General features: G+C 41.7%; 1 long non-coding RNA gene across 1 annotated transcript; it reads right to left on the reverse strand.

Moving 5' to 3' along the window:
- Nucleotides 1–15,787: 15,787 nt before the first annotated feature.
- On the reverse strand, nt 15,788–22,683 carry LOC140707059 (uncharacterized). Its single transcript, XR_012087047.2, has 3 exons — nt 22,602–22,683; nt 21,499–21,565; nt 15,788–15,878 (listed from the first exon to the last, which is right to left on the reverse strand). It is a non-coding gene; the product is annotated as an uncharacterized LOC140707059 (long non-coding RNA).
- Between the last annotated feature and the right edge of the window lie 297 nt (nt 22,684–22,980).

A 22,980-nucleotide genomic window follows, 5' to 3' on the forward strand; every position in this document is an offset into this window, starting at 1 on the left:
TAGAAGAAATGCCATTTCACAATATCAGTCCTGCCACCGCTAGCACTGCCACCCAAGATTGCCATATAGGTGCTGGGTCATTTTAGAAGGGAGAAAAATGACGAAGGTAAATTGCAGGCTGGGAAAGGAAGCCCAACGAAATGGAACAATACAAGGAAAAATAACAACACCACCACCCCACAACAACAAACCAGGAGTTGAGAAGGGACAAAAAGTTGTGTGAAAATGGCCAAAACCTCTGCTTATGGCCTATCCATCAGGATAATTTGAAGCAGTGGACTTCATGATTAAAAGGTTCTCATCTGCTGCGCAATCTATTTTATCTGTCACTTGAGCATCCTTTGAGGTGTTTATTCTTCTGTGAGGAGGGCCCACACTGAACCCAGTTTACTCATGTGGAGGTTTACTAGGCGATTTTTTTAAAAAGATGGAAATAGAAGAGACATATTAATATGTCACAGGGTTGTCATTTCAGTTAAAGCCACCCCCCTTCCATCTGAGTACAAACTAACCTCCTGCACAGGTTATACAACCATCTGCTGAATCATACAACAACAACAACAACAACAACAACAACAACAACAACAACAACAACAACAACAACAACAACAACAACAACAACAACAACAACAACAACAACAACAAGCCAGAAGCCTTAGTCATGTGCAGAAGGGAGCAGGACAGTTAAAGGGGCAGGATGGACCAATCTAAGGAGAAACATGTGTGGATGCCATAATTTGGTTCAAACCAAACTAACAGTGATCCAGATATCAATCTGAACAGGTCCTTAATTCCTCTTCATGTTGAGACATCTGCTCTCTGCCAGAGGGAAAACACAGGAAGTTGGGGGACTGATCAGCTACATTTTGTGGAACAAATGTATTCTACTGTTTCAGAAGAAGGGAATGGTAAACCACATCTTAGTACTCTGTACCTAAAAAAAGCCTGGAAAGATCTCCATAAATCAGGATCAACTTGAGAACCTGTAAATATTATTACTTATATTCCTGAAGGTTTTCCTGCAGAGACCAAGTCCACTGTCTATTTCTTTTAGACCCAGTTTTAGCACAGCCTGTCCTGAAATGACAAGGCTAGCTTGATTCCTCTGTTCTTACACCCAGATTCAATGAGCACATTTCAAAAAGCCAAGTCATATTACCTGTGGGTTTTTTTTGGGGGGGGGTCTATTCTGGCTCTCAATTAAAATGCTACCAGCAATCACCTTTTGTCATAAGTATTATACTCAGGTATATACACTGATAGCTCTCTTCTGGAAATCTTGTGTGTGTGTTTAGTCGTTTAGTCGTGTCCGACTCTTCGTGACCCCATGGACCAGAGCACGCCAGGCCCTCCTGTCTTCTACTGCCTCCCGGAGTTGTGTTAGGTTCATGTTGGTTGCTTCGCAGACACTGTCCAGCCATCTCATCCTCTGCCGTCCCCTTCTCCTCTTGCCATCACACTTTCCCAACATCAGGGTCTTTTCCAGGGAGTCTTTTCTTCTCATGAGATGGCCAAAGTACTGGAGCCTCAGCTTCAGGATCTGTCCTTCCAGTGAGCACTCAGGGTTGATTTCCTTTAGAACTGATAGGTTTGTTCTCCTTGCAGTCCAGGGGATTCTCAAGAGCCTCCTCCAGCACCACAATTCAAAGGCATCAATTCTTTGGCAGTCTGCTTTCTTTATGGTCCAGCTCTCACTTCCATACATCACGACAGGAAAAACCATAGCTTTGACTATTCGGACTTTTGTTGGCAAGGTGATGTCTCTGCTTTTCAAGATGCTGTCCAGATTTGTCATCGCTTTCCTCCCAAGAAGAAGGCGCCTTTTAATTTCAGGGCTGCTGTCTCCATCTGCAGTGATCATGGAGCCCAGGAAGATAAAATTTGACACTGCCTCCATATCTTCCCCTTCTATTTCCCAGGAGGTGATGGGACCAGTGGCCATGATCTTAGTTTTTTTGATGTTGAGTTTCAGACCGTTTTTTGCACTCTCCTCTTTCACTCTCATTACAAGGTTCTTTAATTCCTCCTCACTTTCTGCCATCAGAGTGGTATCATCTGCATATCGGAGGTTGTTGATATTTCTTCCGGCAATCTTAATTCCGGCTTGGGTTTCTTCCAGTCCAGCCTTCCGCATGATGTATTCTGCATATAAGTTAAATAAGCTGGGGGACAATATACAGCCTTGCCGTACTCCTTTCCCAATTTTGAACCACTCAGTTGTTCCATGACCAGTTCTAACTGTTGCTTCCTGTCCCACATATAGGTTTCTCAGGAGACAGATAAAGTGGTCAGGCACTCCCATTTCTTTAAGAACTTGCCATAGTTTGCTGTGGTCCACACAGTCAAAGGCTTTCGCATAGTCAATGAAGCAGAAGTAGATATTTTTCTGGAACTCTCTGGCTTTCTCCATAATCCAGCGCAAGTTAGCAATTTGGTCTCGAGTTCCTCTGCCTCTTCGGAATCCAGCTTGTACTTCTGGGAGTTCTCGGTCCACATACTGCTGAAGCCTACCTTGCAGGATTTTGAGCATAACCTTGCTAGCGTGCGAAATGAGTGCAATTGTACGGTAGTTGGAGCATTCTTTGGCACTGCCTTTCTTTGGGATTGGGATGTAGACTGATCTTTTCCAATCCTCTGGCCACTGTTGAGTTTTCCAAACTTGCTGGCATATTGAATGTAGCACCTTAACAGCATCATCTTTCAAGATTTTAAATAGTTCAACTGGAATGCCATCACCTCCACTGGCCTTGTTGTTAGCCAGGCTTTCTAAGGCCCACTTGACTTCGCTCTCCAGGATGTCTGGCTCAAGGTCAGCAACTACATTGTCTGGGTTGTCCGGGATATCCAAATCTTTCTGATATAATTCCTCTGTGTATTCTTGCCACCTCTTCTTGACATATTCTGCTTCTGTTAGGTCCCTCCCATTTTTGTCTTTTATCATGTTCATCTTTGCACAAAATGTTCCTCTAATATGTCCAATTTTCCTGAACAGATCTCTGGTCTTTCCTTTTCTGTTATCTTCCTCTATTTCTTTGCATTGTTCATTTAAGAAGGCCCTCTTGTCTCTCCTTGCTATTCTTTGGAAGTCTGAGTTCAAGTTTCTGTAACTTTCCCTATCTCCCTTGCATTTTGCTTCCCTTCTCCTCTCTGCTATTTCTAAGGCCTCGTTGGACAGCCACTTTGCTTTCTTGCATTTCCTTTTCTTTGGGATGGTTTTCGTTGCTGCCTCCTGGACAATGTTACGAGCCTCTATCCAAAGTTCTTCAGGCACTCTGTCCACCAAATCTAGTTCCTTAAATCTGTTCTTTACCTCCACTGTGTATTCATAAGGGATTTGGTTTAGATTATACCTGAGTGGCCCAGTGGTTTTTCCTAATCTCTTCAGTCTAAGCTTGAATTTTGCTATGAGAAGCTGATGATCAGAACCGCAGTCAGCTCCAGGTCTTGTTTTTGCTGACTGTATAGAGCTTCTCCATCTTTGGCTGCAGAGAATATAATCAATCTGATTTCGATATTGCCCATCTGGTGATTTCCATGTATAGAGTCGCCTCTTGTGTTGTTGGAAAAGAGTGTTTGTGATGACCAGCTTATTCTCTTGACAAAACTCTATTAGCCTTTGTCCTGCTTCGTTCTGAACTCCAAGGCCAAACTTCCCTGTTGTTCCTTTTATCTCTTGGCTCCCTACTTTAGCATTCCAGTCCCCTAGAATGAGAAGAACATCTTTCTTTGGTGTCAGTTCTAGAAGGTGTTGTAAATCTTCATAGAATTGTTCAATTTCAGTCTCCTCAGCAATGCTGGTTGGTGCATAAACTTGGATTATTGTGATGTTGAATGGTCTGCCTTGGATTCGTATTGACATCATTCTATCATTTTTGAGATTGTATCCCATTACAGCTTTTCCCACTCTTTTGTTGACTATGAAGGCTACTCCATTCCTTCTACGGGATTCTTGTCCACAATAGTAGATATGATAATCATCTGAGCTGAATTCGCCCATTCCTGTCCATTTTAGTTCACTGATGCCCAGGATGTCGATGTTTATTCTTGCCATCTCCTGTTTGACCACCTCCAGCTTCCCAATGTTCATAGATCTTACATTCCAGGTTCCTATGCAGTATTTTTCTTTGCAGCATTGGATTTTCCTTTCACTTCCAGGCACGTCCACAGCTGAGCGTCCTTTCGGCTTTGGCCCAACCACTTCATTAGCTCTGGAGCTACTTGTACTTGTCCTCCGCTCTTCCTCAGTAGCATGTTGGACGCCTTCCGACCTGAGGGGCCCATCTTCCAGCGTCATATCTTTTAGCCTTTTGTTTCTGATCATGGGGCGTTCTTGGCAAAGATACTGGAGTGGCTTGCCATTTCCTACTCCAGGTGGATTGTGTTTAGTCGGAACTCTCCACTATGTCCTGTCCGTCTTGGGTGTCCCTGCACGGCATAGCCCATAGTTTCTCTGAGTTACTCAAGCCCCTTCGCCACGACAAGGCAGCAATCCATGAAGGGACTGGAAATCTTAGGATCAACCAAATGCTGATTCCATTAATTTAGCAAATTCTTTCCCCATCCATACAGTCTGACCATGTTTAAGTGCCTGGGCAGTCAGAATTGCAAGTAAATCCTGTCTTTACCTTCCAGTAACCAATTGCTAAGCAATCCAAAACATGGAATTGAGCAGACATGTGCTGTGAGAACTTGACCTTTTTCAGCACTTACGGAATGACCATTTCTAATGACATGAATGCATTGCCTGTCTTGGGTTTTAAGATTAAGAGTCACAGAGTTGGAAAGGATTCAGAACCTCTAGTTTGATGCACTCAAGATTTTATCTCTTCATTCTGTGACTGTACACAGAGGCCAGGCCTTAAAGTGCTTAACTTTGTGCCCTTTGCCACTTCAGTGATAAATATGGTTCTTGTAATTGCATCCTTCCGGTACACAGAAAATATCTTCCAGGTTTTGATGCACTGCTCATGTCCATAAATAATCACTGGCTTGTGAAAAGCCTTCTCCAGACGGTCAACTCTAAAGTAACATTTTGAGGGTGTTTCCACTACAGGTCAGCTGTAATTACTTCTCCAATGGAAACTGTTAAATATGAGAGGAACATTATGGAGGTGGGTCATCTATGCAGTTCTGTTTTACCACAGGGTGCAGAGAACTACACAGAACCTCATGTGGTACCTCATGTCATAGCTGTGGAAAGTAGTGGCCTGGTCACTAGATGGGCAGAGTAAAAAAATTAAATAAATTCTACCCAAAAAAGGTCTTCAAATTAAGGGGTATCAGCTAACTAATTACTAAACTAGTTACTAACTAAAAAAAATGGGTCATCAAATTAAGGGGTATCAGTTAACTAATGTCACAAATAAAACTTCTTAACTATTAGAGCAGTGCAACAGTGGAACCAATTACCTCAGGAGGTGGTGAATGCTCCAGTGCTGGAGGCATTCGAGAGAAAATTAGTCAACCATCTGTCAGATCTGCTTTGATTTGGATTTCTCCATTGAGCAGGGGGTTGGACACAATGGCCTTATAGACCCCTTCCCAATCAATTATTCTATAATTCTATAAATTCATTCAGTTTTAATCCCAGTTAACTGGTCGTAGGGCTCTATCCTTGATTGAGTGATTTTAAGTGCCTTAACCAACTAACTTGGAACATATATGTTGAAAACCTTAACTCAGAAACACTAGACTCAACACAAGGCAATTTACTGTCTGAGGTAAAGAGCAAGATGGGGCCCCTTCCCACTTAACATGCTGAGCAGACAGGTGGTCAAAGCATATTTCAACACTGGTGACACTGAAAGCTCATTTGAATTCAATAACCGCAAGCTCCCCTTGTGAAAATACAAGGAAAGAACATGGGAAAACAGTATGAATAAAACAGAACTTGAAAAAGTTACATTTTGGACTTCAAACTCAATACTCCTGCAACCAGTGTGCCCAGTAGTGAGCTATATTCTGAGTGCTGTCATCTGAAAAAGTAAATCTTCTGCAGATCAGATAGTTTTTGCCCAATAATGGGCAACATCAAGAGCATATGAGGCAGCTAACATCAAGTCTTCCAATGTAGTTCCACAATAAAAACGTAAAAATTCAGTGCTCTGGAAAAGAACAAGCAAAGAGTTTCTAGATGTATCAGCATAATCTCAGCAGCATATCTAATACACACAACTGGCTCAAATCCCCAAGTATTATCCAATTGGTTTTACTTAGTCTTTACACAGGAAAGCCTCCCACTGAAATAAAAACGGAGCAAGAAACCTCAAAACTGGATGTACTGTTAATTTTCCTCAAATTTTCATATACCATAAAAGATTGTTTTGTTTAAACGTTGCTCGCTACCCACTTCCCCAGCCCAGCAGGACATTAAAAAATATTTTTAGCATCTGACTACTCAGATGAAAATCATTTCTTTATATTTAACCATTCAGTTTGCAGCAATTACATTTATTAACTCCTGGCTCATCAGAGTCTGCATCTGATTATAGTATAGATAACAGGAACTAATGAAAAACACAGATGCTTTATGTTCTTGCAACTAATGAAGGAGCAAAATATTTTATGTTCCACAGAGGTAGGTGGCTTTTAAAATTTCCTTCAGAAATCCTTTTTCACACTGTTTTTATTCACATGTTGATTTCTTTTGAATTCCAGCTTATCGTGACATATGAACCTGCCTTTATTAGCAAACCATGTTTTGGGTACTAACTAGAAACCAATACCTGAACCCATGTTTTTTCTTAGTTTACAGGCTCTGACTTACAGGCCCTAATCTCCAATTCCATTACTGTGGCTTTTGTGACTTGTCTCTGCCTTGTTTCTTGTCCACACAGAAACAGGTGTTGACAACAGGGAGAAGAAAAGAACAAGCAACAAACCAGAAATGCAGAAGGCAGGCTATGGTTTGGTTGTCCATTGTACAAATGTAGGTTAAGCAAGAGACTGTGGTTGACACAAGCCATGGCTTGTGATGTGTAAAAGCACCCACTGAATCATGTGATGAAGAATGTCCTGGACTATGGCTTCCATTGTCCCCAACCAGCTTAATGCCTAAGGACCATGGGAGTAATAATCCAACATATTTGGAATGTACCAGGCTGAGGAAGACCCCTTATAGGGCAGTCAGTAGAAATGAGCAGCCTGTGTTCAGGGGAAGCGTGTGACTCCACCATCTTCTAAAGGAGGCAATGACAAGCTGCTTAGGACTCTCATCTTGCCCATTAACCATCTTTGCAAAATCCATTGACCATCTTGATTGTTTCTTCTCCCCCTCCCTCTCTCCTGCATCCTCTTACAATGATTCCAACAAAATCAAATGTTTGGAAGGTTGCTGGAAAGGAAAGGAAAGGGAGGGGAGGGGAGACACCTATATATTAAGAAAGAAAGAAAGAAAGAAAGAAAGAAAGAAAGAAAGAAAGAAAGAAAGAAAGAAAGAAAGAAAGAAAGAAAGAAAGAAAGAAAGAAAGAAAGAAAGAAAGAAAGAAAGAAAGAAAGAAAGAAAGAAAGAAAGAAAAGCAAGGAGAAGAGAAACACACAAGAATCAGACATGGGCTTCTGGACCACCCTGGCCCTGCTTAAGAAATGCCATACCAGTCATGGCTGCTGAGTGGGAAAAATCAATTCCATGTTGTTGCCTGCAGATCTAACATTAACTTGCCCAGCTCATTTCTTGGCAAGATAATTCACTCTTCGCTGAATGTCATCTTGAGCCTCTTCCTTGAAAATCAATGTTCCCTGCCTGTCAAGGGTGTATTTATGATGAGAATGTCTTTCTGTAAAGGAATAAGGAGATGTAAAGTATCCAGCAAAACTGGACGAAGAGGTGTGATTTTTATAAACACTGGGGGCCCTCCTTTCTCTGTCACACCCAAAAGCATAAACTCAGGTCAGGCTCCCCATGTCTTATGGCTATAGTAAGTTAAGCTACTGTGATTTCCTGGAGCAAAAAAAAAAAAAAACCTGGGGATTTCACACTGGAAAAACCAATGCGATATAATGGTTGCAGTTCCAGACTAGAAGAATTAGAGAACTGGGTTCAGCTTCCCATTTGTTAAGCTCAATGCAAAACCTGGGCCAGCCTAACCTACCTCTGTATAATGTGGCTTTTTAAAAAAAATGGTAGGGGATGCAGGGGTCTCTCTGGAATAGACAAATGGATCTTGAAACAGTAAATTCAAACAAAAGAATTCATAAGTAAAACAGCTGGCAAGGACTGAAATAACAGAAAATCTGAAAAGTTACTTTAGAAAAGTAATTTGTTACAATTACAAGCCCTCAGTAGTTAGCTACAATCATGGTTACAGAATTAAAAAGAATTCTTTACTTTCTCATCATTTTAAAATGCACAACATTAGTCATTTTTAAAACAAGCATCATAGTAAAACAAGCAGGTGACCTATGGTTAAAAAAACACATAAAAAGGGAGCACATGTGCCCCCTTGTAATTACAAAACAAGTTAAAACATTAACTGTTGCATTGCAAAAGTTATTCTTTGTTATATTGCAACCATAATGCCACTTAGCTATATATTGGTTATAGCAAAAAAGGAATAAATTGCAAGTAGCTTTTCATGCTCTGTAACTGACCACAATGTTTTTTTATTTCTAGTGGAGACTTTGGGAGTGCCCCCCCTTTTTTTCTATTTGTCCTGCTGGAGGCCTTATTAATTTGGCTCCATACTGCTTCTGGCTCAGTCCCAGCTCTGTGGGTCAGTTCAGCAAAAGCGGGGCGGGGGGGTTGAAAAGGAGAGAGCTCAAGAGGCCTGCCAGTGCCAGAAGAAAAAGCAGCTTCTCTTCTGCAGCGAGGGCTGATACCTGTGTGGGTGTTTGTGTGAGGAGAGCCGGGAAAATGCAGATGCCAGCCCAAGTGGGATGCGTATCACTCTGCTGGGAAGCATGCTTTGTGGATGAAGACATTATTGTGCCTCGAGGAGAGAGAGAGAGAGAGAGAGAACATTGACATGCATTACAGTAGTGCCTCACAAGACAAATGCCTCGCAGGACAAAAAACTCGCAAGACAAATGGTTTTGGCAATGAGGTTGATGACTCGCAAGACAAATGCTCTTATGGCCATGCTTTGCAAGACGAATATTTTCCGTTTTTTTGTTTCTGCCTCACGTTTGCTGATTTTTAAATGTTTAAAAAGTTTAAGTTTTTTTATTGAATTTTTTTAAATCATCTGCATACTATGTATGGCTTTAAAGAGCATTTAATAAAACCTTTGTAAACCAAATTTGACTTTGTTCTGACTTTTTCCCCATAGGAATGCATTAATTAGATTTCAATGCATTCCTATGAAAAAACGCGTTTCGCGAGATGAATTTTTTGCAAGACAACATTAACCGCGGAACGAATCAAATTCATCTTGCGAGGCACCACTGTATTTGGTGCTGCCATACTTGATCAAAAAAGTTGCATATAGGAAAGACTGCTGTCTCTTACCTGCAATTCAGCTCCACCGCATCATTCAGAGATTAGTCTGGGCAGTTAGTGCATCATTGAAAGCAGAACTCAAGCTTGCCTCATTTCCCACATTGCAGATGTGTTTGCCTTTGTTTGGCGGTTCAACATCATAATTTTGGAAATAAACCAAGTTCAATCAAATTTGATAATCTGATTCAATGTTATATGCATTTTTGTGTGCGGGCAGAAAATGTAATGACAGGAGATAAGCATTTCACTTCAGGTTTGATTCGCTCCTTAGTCAGACATTTCAATGAACTGCTGGCTAGTGGTTTAGGTATGGGTCAGAGTTTGTTTCCATACTTTGTGCTTCCTTGGCAGGGGCTGGGCTGGACTGGATGATCCACAAGGTCCCCTTCCTAGTCTGCAGGATTATTTTATGACAAACAAAACAACAATTTTGTAAATTGCTCCTATTAGCCAATGTCACCTGTAATCAGCTTTTAAAAGTCATTTCCTTTTTCATTTTCATGACAAAAGAGGCCTTAGCAATTCACCTTTTGGGTATGTCCTAAGTAACCCTTTGCACTGCTTCATGACCCAAATACACAGTTTTCATAACAAGTGAATGTCTAGTCACTTTGGGATTCCCCTCCTGCCCATATTTCTGTTGGCTGCACAGCCTCCAAAGAGCCCTTGACGAAGTCCAGCTGCCATAACTTCCGGACCCCTTGAGGAAGAAAACTGGCCCTTGGAATTACCACAAGTTGCTGTTCCTTTTTCTCTGTGCATGAAGCTATCAATTACCTGTGTGGGGTGTGTGGGTGAGTGTTTTAAAGACTTAAGAAAGGTGGGTAGTTAATTTGCAACTCTCAGATGATGGGCCTCCGATGAACCTCAGCTAAAGCAGCACAAAGAGGTTATGGATGGAGATGATGCAGCTGAATTCTCTCAGTTAGACAAGACAAAGGGCCCCTGTGAATTCTTTGTGTTACCTTGAAACCAGAAGAACATGGCCCCAGTTTTCTTGGAAGGAGACTAGAAGAGGCATGTTTACACTCTGGAAGACTCTCCATAGCATCTAATGGCAAAGCTGTGTTTGTGGCAGTGGTTAACAAGGAACTTGGAAACTTTTTTTTAACCAGTTGTAGTCCGAAAAGTAACTTTTCCAAGCTGTAGTCAAAAAGTAGTTGAGACCTTAGGTCTAATCCTGCATGGCTCTTTTGATGTTTTTGAATCGGAAGGCTGTATCTTTTTGAGAAATATGGTCCATCCAAATCCATCCATGTTTTTGGACTTAATATGAGTAAGGTAAAGGTAAAGAATCCCCTTGACATTTAGTCAGTTGTGTCCGACTCTAGCAGGTGGTGCTCATCCCCGTTTCCAAGCCATAGAGCCAGCATTTGTCTGAAAACAGTTTCCCGTGGTCATATGGCCAGCATGACTAGACACAGAATGCCGTTATCTTCCCAGTGAGGTGGTACCTATTTATATACTTGCATTTTTACATGCTTTCGAACTGCTAGGTTGGCAGGAGCTGGGGCAAGCGACGGGAGCTCACTCCGTCGCATGGATTCGATCTTATGACTGATGAGTAGTGCTTCTTAAATAAGAAAAGAAATAACAGTGTAGACATTCTATTCTTAGTCATTTCACTGACTTTAGGTTACAATCCTGTACCCATCCACCTGAGAACAAGCCCCTTGGGTTTGATGGGGTTTGCTTCTTAGCAGACATTAACAAGATCGCATTGCCTGAAACCCAGTGGTAAGTTGCAATTAGAGTAGGCTCACTAAACCAGTACATCAACCCATCTGTAAGCCCCATTGATTCAATTGTGGCTTACTACTGGATTTCAGCCACTAATTGTGGCTTACTACTGGATTTCAGCCACTATTAATCAGTTTACAAATATGTATTGCTAATCATTACCAGACATTACTGTTACACCTATTAGGTGGGACCGAGTGTGTCCATAAATAAGGATAGGAAGAGCAGAGTCCTTTCCTTCCAAGTGTCTGTTCAATTATAGTGATGACCTTTGAAAGCCCTAAGCAGCCAAGCTGAACGGAAGAGGATGTGAACAATTCACAATTCTGTTTATACAAATGATCACATTTCAGATCCCACTGGTGGCATGAACCGAGAGGAGGAGAAGGGAAATAGATGATGCAAGGTATCACTTCTCTGATTTCATCTATCCTCAAATGAAAAATAAAAACACACTCGTAACCCCCAGACTAGAAAATTATTAATTTTGCAGTATTAACCAAGTCAACTTGGAGCAAACAGCTAATGGAAGGAAAACCGGCAAGGAATACAGAACAAAACAAGAGGTGCCTCAAATAGTTCAGGTTCTGTGCCATGATTAAATGCTATGTAGGTCCAGTTCTGTTGTATTTATTACACAGGAACAACTTTACTGCATGAGACCATCCTAAGTTCCATCTAGGCCAATGAGATATATTTCAGGAAGTTCCTTGAAGGCAATGGCCCTCAGTTGACACCAGCATCCCTCCAAACATACTCCAGATGGCATTCAGAAGTAGTCTTGAACCTCCTATTGTTGATCATGGTTCATCAAGATTTATTTATCTGTCTTCTATGAAACACAATCCAAAATCCACAGGCAAGGCAAGGTAGTCGGATTGACACCAAATGTACAAAACTTGCAGACTTTCAGGATTCCCAGAATCCATCATTGGGCTAGAGTTTGTGTGAAAAATAAGATTTAGATGCTCCAAAATTTGACCAGGTGTGCTCCATGAATTCATCTAACCTATGCTAAAGGTTTCACAAGGACTGTTATGAGAGATTTCGGTATATAGGCACTTATCATGGCAGATCTAACAGCTGTGCCACCGACAGAAGTACAAAATAGGGTGGCTGCAGGAAAAAGAGGACAGAACTCCTACACCCTTGACAGTTTTATGGGAAAAAGCAATTGTACATATGTGTAGCTTGTGCGACTACCTGCTGAAATTCATTCTTTCAGCAGTTGTTAAAGCTACAGAAGACCCATCTTCTTTTTTATGTGGCCACCATAGTCCAAAAGGGCTTTTGTATTGTTTTCTCTCAAGAAAACAGTGACAGTAGTTTTACATCTCTACCAGGAGGAGGCCTTTTGTAAAACTAATGGGTCTTAATTTCTCATTCAAGACCAAGCCACCTTAAATTCTTTTTCTTGCAAAAGGGATAATAGATCCAAAATATTTTATTTCTTGGAAATTGTCCCCCCCCCCATTTCTTCAAGCTTCTGTGAGAACTGCAGCTACAGTATTGGCAGGTAAACCTGAATGTGGGCAGCATTTTGTGAAAAATGTTTTTTTTAGAAACAGACCTGATTGCTACTGATTCCTTCCTTCCTTCCTGTTTATGTATCCTTTTGAAGAAATTCAAGTCCTATTGAAGTACTAGTCAAAGTCCAGCAGCCCTCCTCAAGGTAGTTTACAAGTAAAATAACAAGATATAAAGTGTGTGTGTGTGTGTCCATCCAATTTGTATACCACCCAGACAGGTACAAGGCTTTCATTCAAGATTTTCAAGCAGAAAACCTTAAATAAATATAAAAGGCAATTAACCTTATTCTTCAGCTTTGAAAAAACACATGAAAATTGAAGGTAGCAATAAGCTCAACTTGTAAATATAAACCAGCTCCATTATACAATTGCTGGGAGATATCTGGTTAACCACTATGGGAACAAGGGAAGTTAGTGAACTAGGTAGATTTGTAGGCTTTTCTTATGTTGTTAGGAAAAAGATGATATCTCTAGCATCAGAAAGTGCTGGACAGGGAGACAGAAAATGGTCAAGGAGAAAAGCTATACATGGTTAAAACATCTGTCACAACATTGCCCTAAATGCACCTAAATCTATCCAATTTTGGAAACTAAGCAAGGTCAGACATGCTGAGTTCCAGGGACAGAAACCATTTGGAAATTTGCACTTGAATATATGCCGTGTCCTACTTATACCAGCAGGTAAAGATAGGAAAGAATTCTGCCTGAATATCTTGACTTCTGCTGGGACTCAATGCTGACAATACTGGGCTAGATCCGTGGTTCCCAATCATGGATCCCCAGATGTTCTTGAACTCCCAGAAATCCTGGCCAGCACAGTTAGTGGCAAAGGCTTCTGGGATTTTTAGTCTAAGAACATCTGGGGACCCAAGGTTTGGAATCACTGGTCTAGATGGCACAGATGTTTGGCACAGTAATAAGGAAGCTTCTGATTGATTAAACATCTACCCTTCCCAGCCAATTCTTAGCAATTGATCTGAAATATAAAGCTACATCTAATTTGATATAAAAAGTTTTGAGATATTTTATTGCTGGCCAAACAAGGAACCTGGTAGAGAACAACACTAAATCCTAATCCAATTCATATCACTGCCAAATTTGCAAACCAGACACCTGACTGTGAACAGGCAACAGCTATCTCTTAATGAAGTGTTTACAATTAATATCTATCTTCTCGGCTTGCAAATGCTGTGTTTTTATCTAATGGAGACCAATAGGCCATGGAACCAGAGGCTGGGAGTTCAGATTCTCACTCTGCCTTCTGGAAGAGGGACCAGACAAGATCGCCTGGAACGTGGGGTGGCATGCCCTGTCACCCTGGCCCCTCTCAGGGTGCCACAAGAAGAAGAGACTGGTAAACCACTTCTGAGTCCTTGATAACTGGAAAAACCTGGGTGGGTTATCATAAGGGAGAATTGAATTGATGTTGCAGTGCACAATTCTTAACATCATAGCACTGAGATTTTTCCTATAACATGCAGAAGGACAAGAGACTGCATTTTTACCCCCTGAGCAAGGGTGAGGAACAATTCTTTTTCTTTCAAATAACAGCACAGCCTTAGATCCAGGACCACAGAAAACTTTAGATTCTTTAATACTTTTGGATCTGTTTTGACAGCTGCTTTATGGTTAACATGGCCAGTGAACAACTACGAAATGTTATTTTACTGTTTCATTATCGATGACTGGATTACCATTGAATGCTTTTCTTTAGGCAGATTGGCCGTAGCAATACCTGTGAACACTTTGCAGCCCTGGACCATTCTGTAGCTAGCAGAATTGCTTCAAAATATGTCTCTCCTGGAGGCTTTTTGTTTCCACAATTAAAATTTGAACCCAGAAGATGTAGAGTAGCCAAAGGATGGCCATCCACACCATTTATGAAATATACATCAAATCATTAAAATTCACTAGGAATGTTTTCTTATTTGCTATGACATCACCATTGTGCATGCTGGTGAATCCCTTTTTTGGGGGTGCATCTTGTCACTATTTCTTGTCACATCACTTCCTATGCTACAGTATTTCCTAGAATAAGCAACCGGTGCTATAGGAAACAAGCAAAGAACTGGTAGGGTATAGACCTTAATGGCAGTTTTATTTCTCTAAAGGATTTATATTCTGCCTTTCCTTGGAAAAAAATATCCAAGCATCGCTATTAAAAGACTAAAACCATTAAAATTCAATTACAAGACTCATTCTCTAGCTTCCTCTATGCTCACCTGGCCCACGCAGCAACAGAACTGGCAAGTGTCCTTCTCGCTTCCTTCACTTTCCAGAACTAGGCGATCCCATCATTTATTCTCAGATTCTGCAGACGACATCAACCCTCTTATTGGGGAGGGGGGAGTTGCGGCTCACTCCTTTGCACTATACCCCTAGCTGAAACAAATGGAACAAGAGAGGGCAAGAAAAACTTCCCTGGGAGACATGGCTACTTCCCTGGCCATAAACAGATCATCATCATAGAACGGCGGAGTTGGAATGAACCAGTTAATGCGCTTAAAGTGGCCTCCAACAGTGATCTCCAAGGATAATCAATTTTGCAGCAGTCAAGCTGTGTGAGCAAAGACCTGGCCAATTCCTCCAAATCCAATTCCACAAATTCTTAAGGCCACATCCCTGTTAAACTGTGGGAATGTAGCTCATGAGAAATGTATTACTTGGAGCTAGTTTTTCCTGCTGCTCCCACTAGTGGGAAATAGAGGTGGTCTTGGGTGTACCTCTCAAATAAACCAACTGGCAATTGTTATTCTTCTCCAAGAACAGGGAGTGGACTGGAACCAAAGACAAATGAAGCTGTTGTTGATGTCAAAAACCCAGCCCAGTGCTTGAATGGAAATCAGAACTACTTTGCTGTGTCTTATATATATCCCAGTTTCTTATAAGACACAGCAAAGTACTTCTGATTTCCATTCAAGCACTGGGGTATATATATATATAATTGTAGTTCTTGAAAAAATATTTGTGAACATACTGTAGCTGACTAACTGGATGGGAACAGGGGAAACCAAAGAAGCCAACAACAAAAACATGACCCACTCTTTCTTTATTGACCAAACAGGGGGACTGTATAACCCGTGCAGTTTCTCAATGTACTGGGACGAGATGTCTTCCCACCATGTCTATTTAGGCCCATCCAGATGGCAACTTTCCTCATGGCTGCTTCAGCACTGTAGGGTGAAATTAGAAACAGGAGGGAGAGAGACTGTATTAAATCTGTTACTGCAACTTGATTTTTTAGAGGATGCATCCATCGTGCAGACTTAAATAACTTTCAGTAGTGATTCTATATTCGCATAGAAGCTTGGAAGCTGGAAGCTACTTCTTGGTTTACGCTGGTGCATCTGGTACGGTTGTGGTAAATTGCTGTTAACTAACGTAACATGTTAGTGTCAGTTTGCTGTGGTAAGTTATGTGATTTAATTTATGCCCATGTAAATCATCAACAGGATTCTGGCCATTCTATTTTAATATAGCACATTTAATGTAGCACTCTTGTTGATTGATTTTGTTCAACATTCCAGCTCTCTGTTCTGTGACTTAAGGATTTCCTTTCTGCCACACTGGGGCTGAGGTTGAACCTTAAATAGGACCCTAAGGACTGGAGTACTTTTTGTGGGGCAGGATGAGGCTGAGGGAGGGGATTCAAGAAGTATGAAAGCAAAAGGCCAGGGAGAGCCAAGTCTTGAAAACTGAACCAAGAGGGCAAAGTCACAATGGGCTGTCCGATTTGAAACTAGAAGAAGTCAAGGCCCTTAGTCTGCAACACAGAGATGGACAAGCCATCCAGAAGAAGGATGAAGTGTTTTGAGTTTCATTGTAAGATGGCTTAGGAGCCTGAATATTCATCTCCATTCATTTTTAGTTGGTGGCAGGGCTAACAAGCTCAGTGCCCACACATTGGCCTGCTATGAATCCAAAACGATAACAAATGGCTCCTGACTTCTGAGGACCTGACAGGATAGCTTTAAAGTTGGGTGTACACACAACGTAACCTGCCCAAATACAGTTGAACTGAAGCTGCCAGCATTCCTCACCATTGGCTACACTGGCTGAGGCTGATGAGAGTCACAGTCCATCAACATCTTAAGGGTCTACATTTGCCTGCCCTTGTTAGAACTAAACTGTTGGATAGTTCAGTGGTTTAGATCTGAGACAGAAGTTGGAAGTTCAATTCTCTGCTGTTCCTCCCTGATGGAGGCTGGACTCGATGATCCGTAGGATCCCTTCCAGCTCTAAAGTTCTCAGATGAAGATTATGAGTAAGAGTACAGAACAGGTTTTTCTGCCAGTTGTGGTTTCTATTATTACCACAGGATTCTGAATTGGCAACATCACTGGGTCATTAGGAGCAGGGAAGAAAGTCTGGGCCCCTGCCTGTTTTTTCCTTCCAGGCAAGGACTAGAAAGTTCTACTTCATATTTTGAAAACCATACAGAAGAAAGAGCTTTATGCCTCCTGGAAGGTGAAGAAGAGGCTTGTGTGTAAGTCACACCGTACTTTTATTTGGTTTGCCACTGCCACTTCCTGCACACAATTAAGAGTACCCAACCTTTGAAGGAAGATTGGTTATTCATTTCCTTAGTGTGTTAATTAAGTTGGATTCTGATACAGTTCCAGTTCTAAAGAAAGCATGAAACTAAACTAACTTAGAATGTCCTATGATTTGAGTTTGTTAGGTATTTTCAGCAAAAGGAGTGTTTTGGTTTATTTATATTTGTTTTCTGTCAAGGAAATAAGGGTGCCCTGCTGCCCATTGTTTATGGAAGGTCCCTTCTACCTTGCCCTGATTCTGCTGATAATGTACGATTAACAGCAGTATCTAAAAAAACCCTGAGCACCTTGCAGGATACTTCGTCCAGTGTGAGCATGGCTCTTAGCCCAACATCTGAACTGACGTTCCCTCCACTTCTCTAGCATCAGACCACAAATATCTTTTCCACGCTCAGCTGTAAAGAAGGACGCCTCGGTTTTCAGGCTTGGAGAGATGTGGTGAGCTAAGGGCAGGAAGGATCTGTCATTCAGAAGAAAAGCCAGGCTAGGATTACCAAATCTATTTTAATTTCAAATTGCTTTCTTAATATTGATTGGAAACAAAAGAAAGCCTTGTGCATTGCTTGCCATAGGACTCTCTCAATCTCTGTGTTGTGTGTGTGTGTGTGTGTGTGTGTGTGTGTGTGTGTGTGTGTGTGTGAGAGAGAGAGAGAGAGAGAGAGAGAGAGAGAGAGAGAGAGAGAGAGAGAGAGGATTTCTGCTGGATGGTTCCAGACCAGGAACATGAGCATTTACATTTTGCCTTTCACAAAATGTACAAGGCTACGGTTCTTTTGTTAAGCATGATTCCCCTCCTTCCCCAGCAAAATATTTAGAATTTCTGCACCCTCCAGATGAAAGCTGTGATTTCAAACAAAACAGGCAGCTCCACTTGTGCAGCAGTTTTTTTTTTTAGCAAAAGAAGCATGCTAAGAAAAGTGTGGGGAGGAAGCCACTCTTTTTTATGTGCTAAGTCAGCTTTGCCATTATCCCTGGAGATGCACATGAGTGATGAACTCCACTGGGTGCGAGGCCTTTTCCTTGTAATTATAAAATGTGCCAGCATGAGGGGAGAGGGGGAGGAGTGTTGTTAATCTTTCCTTTGTGTGGTTTCGTTCCCCCTCATTGCATTTACATTGGCCTTGAAGAGCTGGGACATTCTGCAGATGGCTCCAGGTCTATAAATTCTTATTGAAACCACGAGGAGCCAAGGATAACAGGTAGCCGTCCAGACTTGTCTAAGGTGGGTACACTCCAGCTAAGCTGGTAAATAAGATTTTGGGTCCTTTTAACCTTATGAACACATATCCGACAAGCCAGGTGTCCTTAAAGCCCCATGCGCATTTCAGGACTGTTGTTCTGTAGCGGACTTGCATGCATGCTCAGAACACAAAGTATTTTGGGGGGAGTTGTTCTTTTAAAAAAAATAGGTGGCTGCTTTCACAGAAGAAATACAGACAATACTGTCTCAGGATCCTTCCCTGTCCTTGTTCTGTTTAAATGTTCTTGCCTAGCCCCCAAGTGGCTTCTTCCTGAACCCTTCCTGTTTGGAGTCCACAAGGACAAGATGGGAAATGTTTGGCTCTCTGGATGTTGATGGGCTGCATCTGCCATCTCCCATTGCCGTTGGCTATGGTGTTATATGAATGGCACTCTAACATCCTGAAGGCTACACCTATGGGATAGGAAATCAAGAGATTGAGTTTTCACTGGGTTTTGTGTTTTATGCTGTTCCTTCATCCCATGCGCAAAGCAATAAATAGTCACATGAAAGGATCTACAAAGGAGCCTGTTGATCTATTCAGTTGTCAGCCCCACCCATTTTATCATGGCTTCCCTTTCTTATCTACATATGGAAGGACAGGGTCAGCCTCCATTGTCTTGGCAACTCTCTATGTGAGTTGAGATACTGGGAGAATCAGGACCTGGATTCACAGGGAGAATCCCTCCCCCCCCGACAGTGGACTTCTACCTTGAAAGATTTACCACCCTCCATGTCTAGGAGAATGATGAAACGGGGATGAAAGACAAGTTTTTAGAGCATTCCTTTATACATGTAAGAAGCCTACAGGCTTTCTAATGCCTGGACAGGGCTGCTAAAATGTGCTGTGCAAGTGCTAGAGTAGGCCTAGGGTGACACAAGTTTGAATCCTTACTCAGCTGTGAAGTTTCATAGAGGCTATATTTGATGGTAGGCATATGGGTGTCTACAGTTGGATTTTCCTTTCTCCTTCTACCCACAGACTTCTACATGGTCTTCAGTTTCTTCCAGAGCCGTCCTCAGCACTCTATGGCAGAACTGAAGAGGACGGTGGACAAAGTTCTGCAGGGGAAATTTGGCCCAGTAATTGTGCCCATTCAGCTGTTGAGGAGCACAGTCAAGGCATAATTGGTTTGACTTCGGCCGGTCACTAGGACTTCTTTCAGCCTCGTCTATCTCCCAGTAGTGTCATAAAAATATAATGGACATGAACCAGACTTGAAGGAAAGGTGTAGTGAACACAAGATATTTTTATGAGAAATGAGATGAGATTGTGTTTTTCCCCCAAGTAAGCTATCTCTGTGCTTCAACCTCACTGTCTAACTTCTTGCAGTTGTGTGGGGATGTACCTTTGATATTAGGTGTACACATGTTATCCAGGTTTCCTGTAGTTCTTGCTCCAGGAAGGTATCAGTATTAGCTCATTGCTCCCTCCTGTCCTAGCAGAAATGGAAAGCAAATTTCCAGCTTGCCCCAATACAAATTTGTGGACCAAACTGGAAAAAGAACATGTATTAAAATCCTTGTCTGTCAGAGTATGGGTCCAAATTAGGGGAATCACCCAAAATAGGAAGCCAGATTTGAAATATTTCATAGTGTACATTGGTCCATGTGGGTACCAGCAAAGTGGAAGTGGCACCACTTGAAATCCTCCATGCGTTGTGACTATGATAGGATCAAAATCCTTGGGGTGCAGGTGGTGGCACTCAGTTTCCTATACTACTGTTGTTAGGAGGAGAAACAGAAATCATAGACTGCTCATCATTAGGACAGGAAATCCTTAATGACTGATTGTGTATGAATATCACCACAAGAACTCGTCTCACCTCCTGGAGTTTGCAAATTAGCTCGTTGTTTTTTTTTTTTGTTTGTTTGTTTGGTCTGTTGGTATCCTTTAAATTTGGTTTCTCAAATAAGAAAGACTGCTTTTCTCCATTATTTGCATGTGTTCAGCTCTCAGTGCTGCCTTATAAAAGACACAGTATACAGCAATTATAGATCCAGTGACTATCTCCACGGAAGGGACCCCACAGCTTTGGGTCCTGGCAGAGGTCCAACTTGGGAAAACTATATTTCCCCCCACTTAAATCCTTGCTCCAGTTTTAATTGGACATGGTCTTCTTCTCACCCTGCTCTTGTGAAAACAGCTGCCATTCTCCAGCCGGACTGATCACTATTGGGAGAATATGTATAGTATATACACAGACACACACACACTATAATTTGTGGGGAGTTTTTTGTTCCATTTGCCAAGTCCTCTGGGAGAATCCATGAGGTGAAATGGACTCGTGCAAATATTCCTCCATGGGCAGGTTTCGTACAAAGAGATGATCTTGGATGTGGTTGTGACCATCTTTCAAACACCCCTATGTGAAAAGCAATTTTTAAATTGAATGCATTGGTTATTAATAAAAAAATGTGAAAGGGGAGAAGTAGCTGCAGAAGCATTCCAAAGAAATGTGAATGCAATGAGGCTGATGAATGTCAGCTCACATATCAAATTGAAAGCATTGCATGGGAACGATCAGATGCAGAACTTAAGATTGTCATTATTATAAAATCATTAACTTTGTAATGTTTCAAAGCTGCTGGGCTAATTTTATGCTTCATGGATCCCATTAAAACCTGGGAGTGCTCCAAGAGGATCATGTTTTGTTCTCTTCTAAATATGACTCCATTTTGTATCACTATTTAAAACGGGTGTTTTTAGGGACACAGAACAAGTAGCTAAAAATCAGGATGTAGCTGAAGGGCTGAAGCTACTAGATTTCTGAGCATTATTTGCATTAATTCTCTACGGCAAACTGCTGCTCTGCCTGAGTTAGTGAGGAAACGACACCATCAACAAGATCTTGTGAGCTGCTGCTGTTTCAATGGTGCTTTGCTTCAGAGGATTTGATGGGATCCTAATACTGGCAAATGCTAAGGTCTAGCTCTGACTTAGGCACTCTTGCTCATGATGATTAATTTATTTTTGAACAGTGGAATCTTGCCTACATTTCTTGTCAGATGGGGTGCCGTCCTTCCTCAGGAACAGTCCAAAGGCATGCCATGTCAGCAGTCACTGCAAACAGAAAGAATCTGAACTGCATACTCAGTCCAATCCAAAGAGTCATACAAAGCTAAAAATCCAGCAACAAGAATCAGGATAAGGCAAGCGATGAAACCAGTAAGAAGCAAATTTCAATATGGAGGTTTATATTTATTTAGCTGGACTGCTGGAGGAGCTCATTGCTAAGATTTTGCTGGTTTCCCTCAAAGGAATTCTCTCAAGGAGACATATCATACCTGGGCCTTTCCTCCTGAGGAGTCCCTCCCTGCAGCCAATCACCTTGTCTAGCAACCTCTATTAGGTAGCTTCAAAGTTTATGTGTGAGATTGGGCCTCCTCTGGCTTGGTCCTCGAGCCCCCTGCCTCTAGGGTTTCAGGCTTCTGGCCTTCCAAGGGCCCTGGATTGGGCACAGAGACCCAGTCATCTGAGGATTGCCCCTCCCCTGGATCTATGAAAGCCACCAGTCCGCAGAATTTCTTCACTGATGATGGGTTTGAGGGGCTCTGCCTTGTCCTTGCTGCCTCTACCTTGTTTGCATAGGAGGGCAATGCTACACAATAAAAATAAAATGTTCTCCTTCTCCAGCACTGCTTGAGCTGATATTTGTTTCTCTATCCAGGGGTGCAGGGAAAATATCAACCAGCACCCTGAGAACTCTAATGTTGTCATCTGGCAATGTGAATCATATTGGAAGCAAATACTGCCAAAACATATAACAAGTAAACGGGTTGGGGATAGCCAGACAGATAGTCTCAGTTTTGCTATCTTCTCATTCTTGTCTGCTCTACATGACTAACTTGTTATGCCAAATTTTTTGTACTTCTTTAAGGAAGCCAGCTAGCAATTGTTTCCCATTGTTAGAAGGAGGTTCGATATGTTCCAAGATTTTGAATTTCTGGTTAAAATTCCTTTCACTGTACAGAGTACAGAGGCTCACAGGGGAGAATACTGTAGCTACAGGTTCTCCACATTGTCCACCCCTTATTAACTGACACTTAAAGTCTCAATAACTCACTCTGAGAAATAATAAAAACAGTTCATTACTTACAGTTGTGAGCAGATCAACAGCAGATTAACAAACAGGCCAATTTCCAACTGACTAAAGAGAAGGAAGAAGCACTCCTACTTTCTTTCTTTGAATTCAGAGTTGTCAAGGAACGATTGGTTAGTGCTGGATAGATTGACAGTCCAGAAAGGTCCTTCCCAGACACTTAAACAACAGGCAGCATACGAGCTTGTAAAAACTCCAATAGTGGTCATACATGAGATCTTTTGCATGATGGCTATCAGCATACCCATATCCATAAAACCTAGCTGTAGAAGCTACTATAGTTAATCCCCCTTCCTCCCTTTGAAAAAAATATCCCAAGGCAATAAATGGGAGCTTTCTGTTTTACCCAAATACAGATTTCCAGTGATCTCACTCC

This window comes from Pogona vitticeps, chromosome 4, assembly GCF_051106095.1.
Source record: "Pogona vitticeps strain Pit_001003342236 chromosome 4, PviZW2.1, whole genome shotgun sequence".
In the NCBI taxonomy this organism is placed as follows: Eukaryota; Metazoa; Chordata; class Lepidosauria; order Squamata; family Agamidae; genus Pogona; species Pogona vitticeps.